This window comes from Eucyclogobius newberryi, unplaced genomic scaffold (assembly GCF_026437365.1).
Source record: "Eucyclogobius newberryi isolate DKJ021-1_F unplaced genomic scaffold, fEucNew1.0.hap1 SCAF_12, whole genome shotgun sequence".
NCBI classification, from domain to species: Eukaryota; Metazoa; Chordata; class Actinopteri; order Gobiiformes; family Gobiidae; genus Eucyclogobius; species Eucyclogobius newberryi.
This window is the reverse complement of record NW_027315746.1, coordinates 2,366,146-2,372,382: the sequence shown is the minus strand read 5'-3', so window position 1 is coordinate 2,372,382 and position 6,237 is coordinate 2,366,146. Positions and strand designations below refer to the sequence as shown.

Here is a 6,237-nt window from a genome sequence, read left to right as displayed (position 1 = left end):
TTTCAATTCAATTTATTTTTGTAACGGCCAAAATCACAACAGCGGTCGTCTCGGAGGCGACGGTAAAAAACAAAAAACACAAAGCGTGTTAAACAGTGTTCAGTGTCTAATCTGGAGACAAACGCGTGAATACGTTTCTCAAAGTCTGGTTTAGACACTTTACATTTCATTTTGGCAACGTTTTTTTCGATTGTAAAAAGCTTCTGATGTGATGTATTTCAATAAACAGAATTGGAGTCATGAACCTTGCAGCATGTGGTAAGTGACTGTAGAACAAGGTGAGGAGCTCTGGTTTACATGAACAAACTTTCACCAGAGGAAGTCTTTTTGGAACAAATCCATTGAAGTGTAAAAAAGCCTGGTCATCTCCTCCAATCGTGTGTTTCAAACAAAGAGAAAGTCATTTCAAATACTACACAATATTTAGCCTTGTAACAGCATCATCTCCAGATCTGACAATATCACTGATAAAAGTACATTCTGTGACAATGCGTCTATCAAATGTGAAATATCAAAATAATTCACATTCAGCATTGTAAAAATCATGTGAATGATTCAAACAGTTTGATGGTTTTATAAAGAGTTTTATTCTTCTAATGTCCTCTGAAACCCAGCAATAAACCAACAAAGTATTTATGTATTTGACAAAGTGTCTTCTGTGAGGTTTGAACCTCTGAGCTGCTGATGAGGCTGTCACTGCACCACCAGAGCAGCCAGTACAAGCTGCTGGTGCACGTCACCAGGACGCTTCAGACGGGATTTATACACTTGAATTGTTCAGATCAGTAATACACTTGTGTCGTTTTGACCTGATTTTCACAAAGGGTTCTGGTTTACAAGCTTGAATTAAAAAATGTGATTAGACTGTGAGTGTTTCTTTGGTGTAATAACTCCTTATTTGTAAGTATATTATTTTAAGTTCTAAAGCGATGCAAAAGTAAGGTACAAGAACATGTTTGAAGGCAAAAAACAATACAAATAATGCAGAATATGTGTCTTTTAAAGTCACATTCATGGCGATAATGCAGTGTCCTTGTTGTTGCTGACATTTGACAGAGGCACATGTTCAGACAGAAGAGAGAGACAGAGAGAGTGTGATAGAGAGAGGAGGAGGAGTGAGAGTAAAGCCTCTGCCTGCTCTGGTTCAGTCCAGACCTCAGACCTCAGACGTCCAGCTGCAGCTCCATGTCTCGTCCGTCCTTCTCCTCGTCGCTGCCCCGCTGTGGGCTCCCTCGGGCCCAGAAGAGCGGCTCCGTGCTGCTGCAGAAGGAGCTCCAGGGGAACCGCTCGTGCATGCTGCGTATCGGAGAGAGGCTGATGCGGGCCGGCAGCGAGGGGAACCTGGTCCACAGACCCGGACTGAACCTGGATCAGAACGGACCTCAGCGGCACGAGCACAGGGCAGCCAAAGGTCAGAGGAATGTGAAGGCAAACTGCACCGCCGTCAGCTGCTTTATTTGAGCTGTATGTGATCAACTCTTTGCTTGTTCATGATTAATGGTGATGGGCTGGTGATGACTTTGTGTTCCAATGCTTTTCCTTCTTGTAAAGTGTCAGCCGTGCTTCCTTCTTGTCCTGATTGGCTTTAGCACGTCTTATTGCTCTGCCCTAGAAACTCTGTCCCTCTAATGTCAGTGTGTCATCTCGCCTGTCGCTGCTCAGTCTTCTCACGTCAGAGCTCCACATTCACGAGACCAACATCCATCAGACATCCACAGACAGAGGAGCCAGTTTAACCTCCAGAACAGCACCAAAAGTACTGGTGTGAGAGCTGAAGGAGGAGCACAAACGTCTGTGCTTATTACAGCAGCTTTATGACGAGTCACTTTGTGCTTCTGTCCCACTTTAGAATCATGACGATGATGTGTCGAGCAGAGGAAGCAGAGGAGAGCTGCAGCTAACAGTGTTTTACCACCAATTATAGTCGAATGAGTGTTTCTTTGGACTATTTAGACTTTTAAATGGATTTCTCACCAAATAAAGGTTGAAATATGGAAACTGAAGGATTCTAAATTTGGACTTTTTGACATTTTGATTTAATAACACCACTTCCTTTGTTCTAACAGGTCTTTTCCTGAGTGTTTTAGAGTCTGTTTAGTCCAGATTACCATTACGATCATCAAAATACAACTACTGTTATTTTTTAAACTCGACGAGTCACAGTTAGTTTGTAAGTTGTTAGCTCTGCTGTTGCTTTTAAAGGTCAGTTCAAGACCTTTTTATTTAGTCCAGCCTTTTAATTGCATTTGCTTTAGGGACTGATTTGACTGTTATTGTTGTATATGTGTTGCTCACTGTAAGTTTTTTGTCTTTTATTGTTTTATTCTGTGTTTTTGTGAAGCTCTTTGTGACTTCTGTCTGTGAAAGGTGCTGTACAAATAAGATTTACTTAATTAATTACTTACTAAGTTCATTAATCGTCGCAGGCCAAATGCAGAGAAGTTCAAAAAGAGCCGATGATCCAGAACAATCCAACTTTATTTGTGGCACATCTTATAAACGAGATCATTTCCAAAGTTCTGCAGGAGCAATATAAAACATTTAGCTCTGCACAAGTACATTTCAAACACAACTGGACCTGATAAAGTCGGAACAACAAAACAGACAAAAGAAATATATGAATGAAATAAAACATCAACTAAATCAAATGAGTCAAAGACACAGACGACCACACGACTCTTGCACTGTGAAAAGTCCTTTAGCCAAGTGTTCATAAAGATAATGTTGAATGGACCCTGTGTTTCCACATCTATTTCTGTCTGATTTGTCCGTTTTTCATGTTGTCTTTGGCCCCGCCCCCTTGCTTCACTTCGATTGGTCGATTCATATTTCCCGTGGATAGTTTTGTGTTTGAAGCTGTTGGAGTTTCAACAGTCACGTAAGTCTTTGCATTTACAGTCTCAGTCACATTTTAAACCACATCTTGTCTTTATTTTACATTTATTTTGTTTTGGCGCTCGATTATTTCAAATATTTCACTCTTGTCGGCGCGTGTCCGATTAGCCAGCTAGCCAAAGTGCTGCTTCGGTTTTGGAGGATTCATTGCTGGATTTGACTAAATTGATTTCTTGTCATTTAATGAACACACAGAACTTTATTATTTAAAGACTATTGATTTGAGCCAATGCGTTCAAAGTAATTGTGCAGAATGTTTCATGAGTCTGTTTCCCTGAAAGTGTCCAAAGAGCGTGGAAACACATTTGTGTCTGAGTGGATTCCAGCTGCGCTACATAAGTCGACCCACAGGTGGAAATACAATACAATAAAAACATGTTCTCTTCTGCTCATTTCTGCTCCAGGACCCTGACAACCATGGGCCTGATCCGTCTCCATGGAAACGAGCAGACGACGCCACCAGGCCAAGTCACAGGTCAGATCTGTGGAGAGTCGAGTCTGCTCACTGTAAGAAAGGTGAAGCAATGACATCTCCTTTATACGTCACCTTTAAATCCTTCTCATTGTATCAGTGCAGTTCAGAGTCTGGAGCGCCCCCTGCTGCTCCACCACCACATTACAGCTCACTCTGGAGCTCATGTGCCACGTGCTTTCACTCAAGGACATGTGTGTATTATTTTAGAACAGTTTCACATCCTTTAACCTGCAGAGAGAGAGAGAGAGAGGGCTTGTCTCCATGGAGATGAACTACACTGCGGAACATTCCAGACAAAGCCGTGATAACAGGCTTTAATGAACTCTAAACTGGATGTGGGATTATACAGTTTGTTTTAAGGAGAATAATCATTATCTGTTTGTTTCATCACTGATATTTCTACCTGAGCCAGAGTGTGGCGCCCTCTGCTGGAGCTCACTGCCACTGCACCTGTCACAGAGACGGGTGTGGTTCAGGTCACGTGACTCTTTGAGGTCAAAGTTTAATAAAGCTGTTCAGAGACGACGCTGAAGCAGTGAGTATTTCTTATGATTAACACATGAAATAATGGAACAATGGACTATTTAAATGAAATAATCGTTTGCCTTTGAATTAATTCAAACGGGTAAAAGATTACCCACAATGCCAGTGCTCTTGCTTTGCATGATTTTATCCCATATCGTATGTGTAGTTGTGTTTTTATGTGTTCCTTTAATGTCTTTGATTGTTTCAGTGAAGGTTTTATTGTCATTTTATCTGTAAATCCTGTGTTTATTTAGTCTGTATTTAACTTGACGGGTCGTCACCAAAAGAGTTTCTCTCTTTGAGTTTCCTCTGTTTAAATAAATGATAAATAAATGTATGTCACATCTGTCCAACCAGGAAGTCACATTAGAACCTTCAACATGTCAAACTAAAGACATTTAGTCTGTTTGTGCTTTTGTCAAACGACTTCTGTGTTTGGGACAATAAAGTCTAAAGCAGTGGTTCTTAACCTTTTTGGAGGTACTGAACCCCACCAGTTTCATAAGCGCATTCACAGAACCCTTCTTAATTGGAAAAATAAAATATGATTTTTTCAAATTCAAAACATAGGTATATATTTGACTGGTGCACAAAACGAACCGTGCATCAACATCACTGTGTTCAAAGAACAACATTTCCACACAAAAACAAGCAGGTGGAGCAGTGACAGCAGATTCAGCATGAACAGATGTATTGACACAGTCTGTAGAATGAGGACTGTTGTAGTGGAGGTTCTCCTCCAGGAGGATGGAAGAGAACTGACTCAAGACTCTGGAGAGGCGACTGGCAAAGCACAAACCACAGCAACAGGGAGAGAAGGCGAGTCACCAGAGCTGCAGCGAGACATCATTTTCATAATCCATTAGTCTTTCTTTTATTGATTAGTCGTTTAGAACGCAGAAGTCACGTGACGAAGAGATTTGGACTAAGTTTGACCCGGATGAAGCTGAAGTGAAGCCGTTTGAGGATCCTGCTGCAGCACGTTTATGAACCAAAGAGGTTCTCATCAAATACACTCAATTTTCACATTTTCACTGTCATTTTAATGTTTTGTTGTTGTTGTTGTTGTTGTTGTTGTTGCTTTTCGATTGCGATATTCAGACAAAATTATGTAAATCCAACAGAAATATGTTCAAACTTGTCTTCAAATGTTTAAGTGGATGTTTAATTATCAGACGGATGTGAAATATCAATAAAACGAATCATAAAAGGGCAGAAATATAACTTTATTTGAATATTTACAACATCACTTTTTCCATTTCATTTTTAAAGAGCATTTTTACCCCATAAACAATAAACTCGACATTCAAAATCGTTGCATCTTTTCAAAACAACAGTCATGAAATCTAAAACTCGATATATTGTCCACCTCCAGTTGCAAACGTTCAGATCATGTCATGAGGTGATTTTTCTGCACATTTCACATTCATCTGATAAATAAACCTCGACTAAAACGTTTAAAGACGTGTTTTTAATGAACACGTTTCTATTGGATCGACATGACGTCGTCAGATTCTCCAGAAAAATATTGAGATGATCATTTTTGTCAATATCGTCTGAAGCTTTTCCCAATTTCAGTCCATGAAGTTGATGTTTTTTCTCCAGATCTGTGGTAAAAGCAGCTCTTTGTGAAAGACTCAGTGTGTTTTGATTAAATATGTGACAAAGTGGTAAATATATTCATCTTACAGTAAAAAAAAGTCCTCTTTGGTAGATTTAGCATGTTGTTGCTGTGCCTCTGGTGGTCAGACTGTGAAACAAACACAGAAGGCCACGTAATCCTGATCAAATCTAGCTCAAAGTCTCATGGAAGAGGAAAAAGTAAGAAACAAACGTTCAAATCATTTAATATTGTGACTCGAGGCTTTTATCACTGGATTGACTCACAGCAGGAAGAGGAACCCAAAGTAAGAGTCACAATTAGAGCTGCCACTAACCATCATTCTGCTGATTATTCTTTCCATTAGTAATTTAGAACGTGAAACGCCTGTAAATATCAGACTTTTCCTAAATTTGACCCAGATGAGGTGAAGATGACGCCGCTCGAGGTCGTCCTGATGGAGCGCGTCGCAGATAAAACAGTTCTTGGATGAAAAAGGCTAAAAGTCCACGTGTCCTGTGTCATTTTGGTGTAAATCCTGCTTTGTGCGAGTCATTAAACGTCTCCTCTCACTCGTGGCACGTTTTGGAGTCCGTTTCTAGTCCAGATAAGCATTATTCAGTGACTAAATGAGTGGACAATGAGCTCAATAATGGTTTAGTTGTGATTCATGGATTCACTTGTTGCAGCCGCAGTTACAACGTCAAATGTATTTAAGAGGAAAAGTCTGGTGTCTGAAAAG

At 40.2% G+C, this 6,237-nt stretch overlaps 1 protein-coding gene across 1 annotated transcript in view; it reads left to right on the top strand.

The window, feature by feature from the left end:
- Nucleotides 1-6,237, top strand: part of LOC140355682 (uncharacterized) — a 201,693-nt gene that overhangs the window by 101,420 nt on the left and 94,036 nt on the right. The gene's annotated exons all lie outside the window — the stretch shown is intronic.